The 14,518-nt window shown below is 42.8% G+C and overlaps 1 protein-coding gene across 3 annotated transcripts in view; it reads right to left on the bottom strand.

Moving 5' to 3' along the window:
- Window positions 1–14,129, bottom strand: part of LOC131455437 (E3 ubiquitin-protein ligase Midline-1-like) — a 43,646-nt gene extending 29,517 nt beyond the window's left edge. For 2 of the 3 annotated variants that reach the window (XM_058623057.1, XM_058623059.1), the window contains exon 1: window positions 203–458. The gene's annotated coding sequence lies outside the window, so the exon portion shown is untranslated. Of the gene's footprint in view, window positions 1–202; window positions 459–13,982 lie in introns of those variants that run through there. The other variant, XM_058623058.1, reaches the window with a different exon arrangement.
- Between the last annotated feature and the right edge of the window lie 389 nt (window positions 14,130–14,518).

The following is a 14,518-nucleotide window of genomic DNA, read 5'->3' as shown; positions in this document are numbered from 1 at the left end:
TCATTCCTGTAATGCTGGCACTCAATTCTTCCACTCCTAATTTCCACTGAGAATCATTTCTGATCTCATATGGAGGAAGCGAGCAAGCGGGAAACCCCTCGAGACTCTCCCAGACTTTAATAAGTAACTAAGACACACTGAGACAGGCCTGTATTATGCAGTACAGTGTACAATAAAGCCCAACAAAGCTCCGTCCTCTTACCTTCCACATGATTAAAATCCCATCGTCCACAAACAAAGTAAAAAAAAAAAAAGAGAGGAAGAGAGAGAAGTGGGAGAGAGAGGCTATCTTTGGCTCCCTCTCTTCTCTGTGGGAAACAGCAGCAGAATCAGCGGTGAGCAGCGAAGTTGGGAGTCAGTGAGGATGTGGATACGTCCTCTGTGGCTGTGTTATCACCTCTCATGACATGTTTCCTCCCCCTGCCTGTGGAAGCCTTTCCACCCTGACCCGGCACACAGAGAGAGAGAGAGGGAGAAAGAGAGCAAACGAGTGCACCGCCCACCTCTTTATCTCCCTGCCCCTCCTCCTCGCTGTCCATCCCTCCCCTTCTCCTTCCCTGTATTCAAATCTGCCAGTGGGCTGCCCCCGACTGCACGGGCCAATCACTAAGTGCAATTACATGACGTTAGAAAGAATAGAATAATTGTGTTAGTCTAACCGAAGCTGTGCTTAATTGAATTTCTCAAAGTTGAGCAAACCCAGCCAGATAATGCAGTCAGGATAATGCAAATAAATGCAAACTTGACCCGTGGCAAACATTAGCGAGCCACTAAGGCAGCTTTAAAGTCAACTTTTCTAATTTCTCCTCAGCCACTGATCACTCCTCCGTCAAACTGGTCAGACGAACAGTAACTCAGGATTCCTGCCAATGGAAGCTGCATTGCTTCATATTTTTTCATTCACCATAATATCTGATTTGTGTTTATTGTGTTAATTGTTATGTACATTCACAAATACTTGCTCAACTCTCCACGATTACTGCTTTCTGAAGTAGCTTTAATAATTCTACCTTATTGTCGTCCGTCCAGTCCCATTTTTTTGAAGTTTGGCACCGAAAGTCTTTGAAGACAGGGAACTATTTTCCCTTTTAGCTGCTGGAAGGCTTTTAATTTGAAACATCTGCACGAAAAAATGTTCGGATCACTGACAGTAACTTTACCATGTGTTCACGTCATAATCGCCGCTATCGTAATTTCAAAAACAAATATGGCTGCTTCAAAACAATTGAACCCAGTTTTAATTGAAATGCTCTTTTATTGCCAGTAAATGTCTCTTCTTCTTTTTTTTTTACCACTTTTTTTATCATCTGTCATATATAACAAGAAGCAGACATGAGAATGAATGGAGAAAACAAGCAAATGCAGCTCAGTTGTACTGTTTGAGTTAAAGAAAATATAAGAACATAAGGTATATAACTCTGAAACAGGGGTTTGTTTGTTTTTTTTTATTAACTGAAAAGCACTGTATATTTACCTTTGTGGCACACCCTCAGTAGCAACCCCCTCCTCTGTAGTTATGTTTTTATATCTCCCTCGCTCACTTCACCTTCAAACTTCAGCTGTTTTCACCGCTCCACGTTAATAAACCCCCTCTTTTTAATGCAGCCCACAAGGAAAGCAGCTTAAATTAATCTCCGAGACACAAGTCAGTCATTCGCCCTCCCACACGAGGCACGCTGCCCCACCAGAACCGCAATCTTTGATCAACAATGCTGCTGTCTCTAAACTAAATCTCCTCTCCAGCATTTCTGATGCACAAGTTTTTAGTCTCGTCTTTGTGAATAATGACAAGCAGAATGGAGCCCAGTAAGGAGGAAAACTATGAACTCAAACTTCCTATTAAATCTTTACGGACCATGTGATGTGAAAGCTTTGGAGCCCAGCTTCTCATTGGCAGCTTTATTCCAAATAATCCCCGAACATCTTGCCCTCAAGGAGGGGAGTCGTGTCGTGTAGATTCTTAACTCTGAAGTGTTTGGTTTAATTCTGAACCTTCGTCCATGGACTGCAGTACCGCAGAGCCAGAGCCTGAATTAAGTTTTATGCATCAATTCAAACAGTCTTTCTTCAGTCGGATGAATTCCAGAAAAAAAAAAAAAAAAAAAGAAAAAACTGAGGGCGCCACTGAAACACCAAGCAATCGACATAGAGATATAGATTAGATTAGATTACACATAAAATGAGCTTGAATCACAGCTCGAGTGCAAAGAGGTTGTGTCGTGGATTTGGTTAAAAAAAAAATTAAAAAAAAAATAGTTTCAACCCCAAAACCTTCCCAGAAATTAAACAAATTGTGTGTTTCTAGAGGGATCAGCTGAGGTGAGTGTGGCTGGTAAAGAATGTTCGTCTGGAAAGAGTTTCCGTCTTTCTCGGTAACATCAGGAAAACAAACTCTCCGCGGCGCCAACTGTTACATATGCACATTATTAGTAGCGCGATTCGAAAAAAGGGAAAACATAACCGCTATAGTGAGGACAGGGAGAAAGGAATAAGTGGCTGGAGCAGTAAAAATCTGGATCTGTGATCCCCAAATCACCGGAGGTCAGTGACTTTTTTTTTTTTTTTTTTTTTACAAAGTAATCTATTTTGTCAGCTCTTTCACAACCAACCTCACTTTTAAGGATGACTTTATAAAGTTTCCTTCTCCACTAAACCTCCCGGGACCAGCTGTTGTTGATGGTTATACACCAATCTATCGCTGCCACAATATGCAGCAAGGTGGACTGATGGTTTTTCACCTTGAACTATTGTGCGTGTGCCTGTCTTGCTGCGGGTGGTATTCTGATTGTCCAGTGACATTGTGCAAATGTGCAAAAAGGCGGAGGATATTGAGGTCGTGATAGTAATTCTCGGCACAATGGGCAATCTGCAGCAGGCAGCGACTCGCATGCAGAGGACAAAGTAAAAGTATATTAGGTTGGGAAGCCATTTTTAAATCTCAATCTCAATGTTCTCATTACAGTGTGTTCTCATTTTTCTTCTGTTCTCAAGAACAGAATACCAAAACTCCTATATTATTATTTTTGCTAATAGGTTGCTCTTATTTCAGCCAATTACAACAAGTATTTGGCTCATTTTTGATTTTTATACTTAAAAATGTACTTTTTTTTCTGCAACTTTTCTCCAATAAGACATCAAAGGCACACAAAGATCACGTCCAGTTCAGTCTCATATAGGTATTGGTTGTTAGGAACAAGATAAAGAGGAAAGTAAAAACATTTGTGGTGAAATGAGAGCGACTGCAAACTTCTGACTGCACTTTTGCCCCTTCAACTCTCCCTACTCTGAATTTAGCAGAGCTGGCCCTGTGCTTTTGAGTTTAGAGCGGTCTTATTTTTAACAACCAGGAATGAGTGGAATGCGACGGAGTCTGCCTCTCCTCCTGACGTGAGCCCATTATGGGGATAAAGGACGACAGGGTTTACGACCGAGACCTTTGCAGAGGGCACCGACTCTGTGGGTAGCCGGAGGTTTTAGTGAAGTTCACGGCGCACATGTGTGCACAAGCATGTGACGACAACACTTTGATATTTTAGACTTCTCTTAGTGGAACGCCCAGGTAAAATAAACACACTGCGGTATGCGGCAACAACGCAAGTCAGCACTGTTGCATGAAGGCACCCGCAAGTACATGAAACGACCATACACACATGAGCTTCATCAGCATATTGTCTTCCAGAGGCATCTTTATGACTGCGATATATCACACCTTAACACCTCCCCCAGTCACTGATCACTGCCTTGGACAGTGCATTAGAGATGCATTCACATCACATGACTCATGGGAAGTTCGGAGGTATACCCTACAGCTGTCCGTATGTTTACTTTCAAGCGTGACCGACCACAAAATTGTGTTTGCGACTCTTTAGATCGACGGAAAGAGTTGTTTCTTGGTTTTTTCTTTTGTCTTGGAAAATGTGGAACGCGTTTCCCCCGAAACAGACCTCTCACCCTCATGAAGTGACCTCACATGTGTGTGGTAAAGCGCTGGTTACGATCACTGAGGAGAAGATGGAGAGTTTTTGGATTAGGAGGGAAGGAGAGAAGGAAAGAAGTGAGCATGTTTAGAGGCCTGTTGTGGAGACACTGCTGTGAGTGTCTGTGAGTTATCTGTGTCTGTCAGGTGACCCCGGTGAACAAACGGATCTAATATGTGAAAGTCTAAGGCAAGGCAGAAAAAGGATTTTAAGAGAGGAGAAGAGGGAGTGAGACAGACAGATTAAAAGATGAGGAAGGGAGGGGAGGAGATAAAGACTGAGTGATGGATGACCATACATACGTACCCCAAAATAGGGCTTTTTTTAATTGTCTGTGCTCAGGTACAAAGTTCTGCTCTTGCTCCAGTTTTCTTTCCAAATTGAAACTATTATTTAAAAAATGTACACATGTTTCGGTTTAACTCCTCCTCCTCCGCTGCTTTCCCTCCTCCTTTCACTCAGATCCCTGCTCCCGCTCTTAAATGTAGGAAAGTAATAGCGCCATTAAAATGAAATACAACGCACGCTGGTGAGTGATGCACCTAACCCGGTTAAACAGTACGGCTGCTTAAGGACGCTATATGTTCACGAAAAGCCAACATCTCCTCTCCGATTACAGGATCTGAGAGGAAGGAGCTTTGTTCTTGGTCCGAGTGTGGAGAAACAGGTGGGAGCAGGATCACAGCGAGGGTTTTGAGGTATAGAACATGCAATATTTGAATCCATTAGAGCTGTAGTAGGCAAGATTACAGATGTCATAAGGCAATCGCTCCATCTCTGAAATGCTCCTCCGTCGATTTTCAGATTTAAGGGAATAGTTCCAGCGATGTTATCAATGCTGGAATAGCAGTTTTTCCACTGACAATACATGTATGTGCGGCTACTTAGTAATACAGCTAGTTCTCTCTGAACTGAGCTGAAGAAACAGTCCTGTTATGGGCCAGATTTCCCAAATGCTGTAAATGGAGACCAGCGGAGGTGCAGAAGTCTAGTTCTCTCCCAGATCACTTGATTTACATTAAGGGGAAAGGCTTTAATGGAATAATTGATTGATTATGAGAAAATAAATATGTTCCCTTCCCCAACTTGATTAAATTAGAGACACATTATCACCTAAAATCGCTCATTTACTGCATGAATCATCAGAGTTCAAGTACCGTGCATCTGAGTGCTTGCGGTCGTGTCTGTCTGAATGTGAACTGACAAACACACCCTCAGGTGCAGGCCATAAGATCCTTTAAAAAAACCGGAATAGGAAACACGGATCACAACGCTGTCAGTCATTGTGAATCAGACAGAGGGCAGCTGATCCACCGAAATGTGTTTGATCCACTGTTGGGATTATTTCGGACGCAAAGCACCCAGAGCAAGATACAGTAAACAGTAGCTGTGGAAATCTTGGCTTATTTCAAGCATAAATCAAAGTGGAAGTGATAGAAACATCAGGTAGGATGTTGTGTTTTCATTTTCTTCGCCAGGTTATATGGTGTAGATTAAGTTGACAGCATCCAATGTCTAAATGATGCATGCACACACACATACTCACTCTCTCACACACAGACACACATCGAGCTCCATCGCCAGAATCTGACACATTCACTATAGCAGCAATAGCTCAGGGTTATTCTGTGTAGCGCCAAAGAAAATCTCTGCAAGCATCATCCAGGCTAATGCAAATATGCCCCATACACAGCGAAGCACACACAACCCCGCACACGTGTCTAAAATAACACACAAAATCCTTCAGGATGCACACACCCACACATATTCACATACTGTATGGGTGTCAGACGGCATCATCATTAGCTCTCAGCAAGTCCAGTGTGTCCTCAAACTGTCATGAAGAGACTCGTGTCCCTGCTTCTGGGCCTCAAGCAAAGCCATCACACTACAACAGTCAAATCATCAATAGGAGATATTAGGTTTCTCAGGTCTTTAACAAATAACAAAAATATCACAGATGTCAGAAGATGATTAGAAGTTCAAGTCAGTCCTGCAGCAACTGAATTATACTCCTTAATGTAAAGCATCATTAAACAAGTGAACCAGTTTCTTCATATAATTAATCTGTGAGTATCATGCACCAATTTGTTCTCCGGTGATTACTGTCACACGGCACACATCTCTGCATTATGTATTTTAAAAAATCTCCCACAGAGCAGAGAACAGTGGACCTTGTGTTGAATGTGTGAAAAATTCTTTTTACCTCTCATTTGGAGGATAAAGCGATAGAATATATATTTTTTTTTAAATAAAATTGTATTTTTTGAGTTTGCGGCAAAAGGGAAGATCATTACGCTGGAGTCAGCTTTTTAACTGAAATCATAATTATGTCCAATGTAACAGCAGGTATATGACATACAATCACTGTTTCCCACTTGCCATTATCCAAATTGTCCTGCTTTAGTTTCATAATGAGCCAAAAGGAAAATTGTCTCATGAATAGCTCTGTGGATCTGTCATTTTGCTGCATAAACACTCACGTTATCATCCATAAAGATGTCTATAAAAAGTTCACAGGCATGACCTTCTATCTCTGTGCCATCCATCAGTTGAACTTGTGCCATATCAGTATGATGGATCGCGAACATCATTGACTCGTCAGCAAATGTTCCGCGACTTTAACTGGAACGAAAACCAATCGTGTTTGCGGGAAGTCATTCAAACTTAAATGACTTTGATGAACTGATGGTTTCGTCACATATCACACACACACACACATCAGTTATGACCTTTTAGGACGAATCCCTTCAGTGCCATTGATTCAATCGGCCGTGCCTGAAGCCGTGTTCCACTGTTGACCCGGGAACGGCACAGCACTGTGCTGCAGTTTAGATAACGGAGAGACGAAATGGGAAACTCGACGTGAGTTTGATTGAGGAGCAAGTTGTTATTTTAAAGTCATACGCTGCTGCTTTAGACGAGCCTCCCCACTGTGAGAAGAAAACGACTTGTTCCCAGGTGTGCCAAGTGATGGCGTGAAGCATGAATAAGTTATAAGTGAAAGTCAGGCTCTCTCCAATTTCCCTGCTATCATCACCGCAGTGTCCATGCAGTTTGTGTGTGTGTGTGTGTGTGATGGTGGGAAATGTAATCCATTGTTTTTATGTACTGTAGTGCACCTGATGGTAAGAATATTCTGATTTATGGGCCTGCCATCCCCACTGACACATATACACACAAATGTGGGAACATCTCACTTTGTTCACAGTGAATCTAAAAGCTCATATGTATCTTCTGTGGCCATAGAAAGAATGAGGGATGCTTACTGCGGATGCAGATGGAGTTCATGTCAGTGAGACCGGGAACATCCATCAAAGCTTATGCATTTTGTATGAAGGTGAGGTGGGTTTTTCATACACTGTGGTGGCAGTGTGACGACAGTGTGAATTATGAATGGAATAAATGATGGTCTCAGTTGGATCATTAATGCTTTGAATTATTAAAAACGTGTCTTTTGGGCTCTCAGGTTTGATTTGAGTAATCAGAAATCTTCAAACATATGTTAATGTTAACAGCCTTTACAAATCCAAACCAAATGGTGGAACCTTCCATCATTCAAGGCTGATTTTATTTTGCGATTTGTTTTGTTTGCCTCAAAGGGAACAAATAAAGCGACTTGACGTTGAATGATGTTTGCGGACATAATTCAGTGGAGGTTCTCATACATTTTGAATGACAGGAGTCGGGCATGGAGCAGTGGCTGCGTGTAAGGATGATTGATGAGTGAACACTGCGGCCGAACGGCTCTGCAAAAGTTGTATATATTGATGTACCTCTGACTTGCTCTTGTCGTGTATGCTTTAATGCTGATGACATTATTTTCCCTATTGTACATTCAAGCACAAAGTGTAGAATGTGTAAGTAAGTAGACAACCAAGGTCGTGCAGGTGGTTTGGTCACAGGTCAGTACAGAGAGAAAGAGAGCGCCTCCTATTGGCTGTACAACTAAGTAGCTGCACAAACATGTATTAAATAACAACTGCATACACTGCAAAGCAACAACAAAGTTTTCATAACATAATACTAAAATTAAAGTCTTTGGAAGGATTAAATTATCAATAAACTGTTAATGTACCTGTTAACAGTTTAGCTGATATGCTAAGAATCAAGGTTTTTTTCATAACTTAACTTTTCCTGGGCACTGCAGGGTTCAGGAAGTGAATAATGCAGACTATGGACTGAACCTTGGAGGCAGCAGTGCCAACCCCTGAGCCACATTGGATTCATCTGAATAATAATTCAGTTCGGCTCACAGTCCATGGCAAATCCTTGTACTTGACAGAACTCAGTTGCTCAAAGCGTGGCGAGGGTTCAAGAGGCATAACAAATATCCAAGTCACCCTTAATGAAGTATTTAGACAGGCAGATGGTAGGGCAGACAGACAGGCTGGCACACAGAGGTGCATAACCAGGGGACAAAGCGTCTTACATGGCTCTTTGGCCTCTCTACGTGTTTTGTTTCTCTATCAAGCTCACGCTACCCCCCCTTAGGCCAAGCCAGCACCTTGTCTTTGGTCTTCTAACATCGGGAGTGATAAATACTGCCAACCGCAGACACACAGGGTCACTCTCTGACACACACGCCCATATGCTGACCTCGGAGTGCCAATCAATAAACCACCCACAGCACTTTTCCAAAGTGTATAGAGAAGAGACAATGGCCATGCAAACAAACCACACAATCTATATGACCATTAGTGATATTGCATTGGAATGCATGGCTTTGCATATTTCAGCATGGGCTATATTTGCACTCAGCAATCTCCACCAAACGCCTCCCGTTAAACACACATGAAGCTGCAGGAGCAGCGTGTGAAGGTGCTGACAGTGAACGCGTCAGTCAAACTCGGCACATGGCCCACAGGTCTCATCAAACCATGCCCACCATCTCCTCGCGATCCTATCGCAGTGACACAATCTGTTCCGACATATATTAACACAGCAAACTCCAAATGACCTTTCTGTTCGTTTTACATGTCTCGAGGACATTTTGGCTTGATGACAGTGCACACACAAGACAGCAACAGTTCCACTTTCTCAGCTGCGAGAAAAAGGTCATTCCATTCGTCCCGTTTTGCTCTGGCCGTGCGTTTCCCTGCAGCAAACGCAGCCGGAGTTGCAAATCATGCAGAAATATCCCATTTGTGCTGGTCAACAACTCTTATATCAAACGGTTAAGATATTTGTCACATTATGGAAATACAGCCTGATGAAATACTGATGCATCAGTGACTGAGCCTGAGCTCCCCAGACTGATCGGATATTAGTATTATAATTGTGAGTAAAAACAGTTGCATATGAAACCATAACTGTCAATATCCCTATCTTTATGATCATAGCATAACACACAGTAGCTTGGACGTCAAAGTCAATTTCTGCATCCTCGGAGGAACATATTGTTCGAGTTTCTGGGCTTAATAAGTCATTTATCCTCTGCGTTATAGAAATGTGCTCTTTGTTTCTCCTGCTTTCGGCGCAGTTTGCCAAGCCGGTGATCAACGACTTTTATGAGCCGCATTCTGTTTGTGGCTTTCCCTAAAGCCAGATGTAAACAAAAAGAGATTCAATTTCAGCAGACGTCGAATAGACAGTTGTGCTTTGTTCAGGCAGAAGCACACAAATCCAGTCATGAAGGTCGAATTGCCTCATGTGTCATTCACTTGCCTCCGCACATGTCTCCCTCGCATCAAGTTGTATTAAAATGTCTCATATTTGCATACAAACCAATCAGTGATGGTGAATTTTACTTCTGCATTTAAAATAGAATAGAATACAACTTCATGAACCCATCCTTCTGATTGCACACCAGTAGGAAAAACCCAAACATATTGCAGGAACAGTGGGCAGCATGCATCTGCACCAAGGGAGCAATGGGGGTTGGGTACCTTGCGAAGGGGGCACCTCAGCCTGCCCCAGAATTTCAACCGACAAACCTTCCAGTTACAGGCCCAACTCATTCTCTATGTCGTTTTCTAACAAGTAAGGTGAGAGTTGTCTTGAAGTTGGTCGAATTGAGTCCGCATTTGCTCGAACATGTTGGGACAATGAACGAACGAAGAGTGCAGCGCTTTGAGGTTTCACTTTCTAATCACACTCCCTGTAATTAGTTTGCGTCGTTTCCTGGAATAACACGCTGATGTCATAATCATGACAAAGTGATAAAGCAAGAACAAGACTCCACCGGCTGTGGGACCGGCTCTCCCAGCACTACTTTCCCAGTTTATGAATTCTCCACGAGGGCACAATGATTCGATCCACTTTTCCATGTAGGCCAGACACTGACTCTGTGCTTCAGTTAATCAAAGAGCAAATGTAATGCAGGCGGCAGTGTTCAGGCAGAGCCTCTGCGTTCATCGATTGGATACTAAGCTGTACAAAGACTTTGCACAACAGATGAGACAAACTGTATCAGCTATTGTATTATCCAGAAGGACATTTGTTGATATTTATCAGGTTTGTTCTGTTGTATCCTGTTTATTGATAGAAACACATCATGCTTTGTTGATTTTGTCTGTCATGGTAACGTGAGGCAGCAGCCAAGAAATTAGTAATGTTTTTTTTGTAGATTATTTGTCTCTACACTGTAACTTGTAGATTAAGGCACCTAGTTTCCAATATTTCCAAATTGATCTTTGTGGCCCTGATTATTATTCTGAAACGCCCTTTGACCTGTGTGATACTTTCTGTGTTCCATGTCCGCACCTACATTCCTACTAAAATAAGGGTCAGCATCAGTGCCACATTTCACATGCATACTTAAACTCACATTATATAGTTTTATATTATATTCCAGTAATTGGGATTTCTTGCAAGGAGTCCATCCTCATTTGGATGCCCTTGTATTCTTTGACTGCTCAGTTGTCTGCACACCAATGGACTTCCTTAGCACAACTTGTCCACATCTGTCTGTGGACAAGTTGAACATGACGTACGACATTTATGTCACTCAGACCATAGCGGACCTCTATGAACACACGGGCATGAAAGGTGTGACTCAGGTCTTAACATTTCCCCATGCTAGTGGCTCTGGGCCCCAGAGTTGCTTGAAGCGCTCCTGTGATCGAGTCGACTGAGATGCGTCAAACAACATTTTGTACAGCTTTTCCAGTCACGAGTTCATTCCAGGCCACACCGTGTCCACTGCCATTGAATATCGGGTGAATGTTGTCGCTATCAAATGTGAGTTCTCACACATGCCAGTATGAGGCTCCCAGCCCAGTAGAGACCCCACTATTGTCCCAAAGAGGCTGGCACAAATAGGCAGCATATTGAAAGACATTTGGATCACCATCACTGGGCTCTGTGTGTGTTCGGCAGAGACTGAAGAGAAACAGACCGGGGCACTTGACCAGTTCACAGTCCATCTCATCTCCAAGTGTCTTTGGCTCTGTCGAGTATTGTCATTATGCAGATAAACATTCAAGTGCCATGTTTGGTCACCCATGGAACAAACTGACTCATTCACACAGCCCTATACCCCCAGGGTGGATGAAAGGGGGCCAGTGCAAATAGAAAGCCTCGACTTCCATTTACACCCCGCTTTTTATCGGTTCCTAACTCCCCCCCCCCCTCCCTCCGTCCTTTATTTCTATTCAAAGTCATTTTCTTGTTCGTCGGTGTAAACAAGGAGGTGGAAAGGAGCAGAGCCAGATTTTGAGGCTGTTGGAGAGCTGAGATTTGAATGCCAAACTCTCAGAGTTGTCAGCAGAGAGAGGATGGGATTTTATAGAAACTGTGAGGGTGGTTGGGAGGTGTGTGGGGGAAGTTTTGGCAATACATAAAAAAGATTGGACACACTGGAAGCCGGTGATGCCAAAGCTTCCAAGCTTGAGCTATGGCAAAGAGGGTGTTGAGACTGAAAATAATTCAAGTGTATCATGCAAATGGTTCGAACAGCAAAGGAGGTTAGATTTTAATATGAGTTAAAACGCATTAAAAGAGGAGTTTGTGCGGAATAAAAACCACAAACAGTGGAGTGTCAGCCTCAAGAATACTGAAACAATATTCCCTTTTTAATTACCATTTGCTTTCCCAAACTCCCCATGAACTCACATGTAACTCCACCAAGGTGACATGTCTTTAAATCTTTCTCCACACACTGTTTCACTTTGCTTTAACAGCAGCTCCAGGTGCACAGCTGTCACATCCTGACGCATTCACCAACACCTGCCTCTCCACATGTCAGTACTGATAACGGAGTGGAGTGTGTGGAATCCATAATGGAGAATGAAGAGATGAAGTGATGTTCTAAATTGCATGAACGCAGCAGTATGGAGGTCACTTCAAAAGGTTTCTGTTGGCTCGGTTTGAATTGAGCAATGAAACGTTTCATCCAACTCTAAGAAAAAGGTCAGGATTCCTTAAAACTTCATCCAGGAAAGATGGGCATCATTTAAACATGCCTTGGGCCTTAAGAATAAAGTCAACAAATCCCTTAAAAAAACGTCAGGGCTTCTGTTGCTGCTGCTGTTGTGGGGGAAACATCCTTGATGTGTCAAGTGAAGATGATTCTTTATGAGAGTTATCACATTCAGCACTTTAGCGCAAAATGATGTTTCACAATAGTTTTTAGTCAACAGCAAAGACATGTTTACTTTCTTTTGCACTTAAGAATGGCCATCGAGGAACTCTAACCAAGCACATCAGCGGCTAAATGCATTTTAGCATCATAATTCAATAATTACAGAGCTATGCATGTTTGTTTTGAGGCAGTATTTTCAGTTATGAAACCTTCAAATGCAAAGTTTGATGTGACATGTCAAGCAGGAAACCATTAATATAACCACCTCGTAGAGAGTCACATGTTTGCCATGGATGTGCTTGTTCACCATCTAACTGAGCAAGCTGTTTATAATTGATGACAGTGTATACACTCGCTGTATTATTCATCACTTTTGTCCATTTCAGTTTTCATCAGACACTGCGGTTGCAGTGAAACATGGGAACGTGTTTGATGGTGAAAATCCACAATTTTGTGTCAAACAAAATAAATTAGAATTTAACTTTTAACCATGATGGGGTTTTGTTTTGTTTGTTTTTCAGAAAAGAGTGTGCAAAGAGGAAGAGCTGCAACGGAGGCATCTGAGAGCAAACACTAAAGGTAAATAAATAAATCCTCACTCCAGCACAACGTAATGAAAGGCATGACATCACGCTACTTGTCAAGCTTGTTGATGTTCTCAGAAATCAGGAAATAGGTTGTGTATTCAAATCGTAGCAGCATATTCTCCACAGTGACAAACGGTCCAAACAAACAAGGCCTTTTTTGCACTGATTAGGAAAAGATTAAGTCGTGTAATATGTTCAGGAGAATGCGAAAACTTCCGTGCGATCTGGACACGAGGAAAACAAAGGAAACATAAGTAAACAAAGGCGGCATACCACTAACAAGCTAGCGGTAAAATTAAACGCATCTGTCATGCAAAACGGGAGAAAAAGTTTGGATTCTGATTCATACAGAAAAAATTCTCCTTGATTCTCCTTCAATTTCAACATTTATCTTTTTTCTACTTTAAATTGTGCTCAATCAGAATGTGTTAACTGTGATAATACAATAAGGCTTCATTTGTGATGTCTTATCAACCGTAGTCGTACGGTTTGCACAAGAAAACAGACGTTGTGTGTTGCCGTTTCTTGTTTAAATGTATAAATGCATTACTGCTACACGGAATCAGGATTGTCACAAAGTACAAACAAAAGTCACCGAATGACTTGAACCACATGTAGAAAGTCCAGTGGAGAACTACAGCGAACCCCCAGACAATGACAGAAGCAGACACGTGCACTTAGCCCAGCCATGCTTGGACCCACATGGAGCATTCAAGCCCCCAAAAATAGCCCCGCTCCACCCACCCCACACCCACTCCACTCCACTCCTCCGATGTATGACAACCCCATTGTGCATGTGCTATAAGTGGTGGAAAAAAAACAAAAACCTGAACGCATCGCCTTTAAGGGAATGAACTCAATGAAAGTGAATTAACCAACAAAGGGGGCACTTACATTCATGAGCCCCACATGGTCCTCCGCCAGAGGAGGGGAGACGCGTGCGGTGATTCCTCCCTGGATAAACACAAGTGAGTAACCTTGAAAAGAGGTGAAGAGAGAGACAGTGAGAGAAAGTGAGGGAGAGAGAAAGAGATGGAAAAGGAAAGGTGAGAAAGAGGACGGCGATTCATGCATCTACACACCCAGCGTACAAGCAAATCAAAACACTTAGGTTCTTTTCCTGCATCTCCCCTCCTCCCTCCTCCCTCCTCCTTCCTCCTCCTCCTCCTCCCACCATCCAACCACCCCCAACCCTTCGGGTTTTACTTGTCATGTGTTCAGGCTCAGGCAAGCGTGAAGCGAGCTGTGGAAGCCAGCACTCCAAGTGCTTTGTCCAGCGGTTGGGGAAACTCATGCTTCCATTACTTGGAGCATCAAGCTGCTTGGCCTCTTCTGTGTGGCTGATCCAGAGCAGATGGATGAAGAGGCAGCAGGATGATACCCAGCATCTTCACTTATCCGTTGCACCTTCCTGGCATTTCATTCTTCTG

This window comes from Solea solea, chromosome 2 (genome assembly GCF_958295425.1).
Source record: "Solea solea chromosome 2, fSolSol10.1, whole genome shotgun sequence".
Lineage (NCBI taxonomy): Eukaryota > Metazoa > Chordata > Actinopteri > Pleuronectiformes > Soleidae > Solea > Solea solea.
Note: the sequence above shows the minus strand (reverse complement) of the source record. Positions and strands in the feature narration are given on the sequence as shown.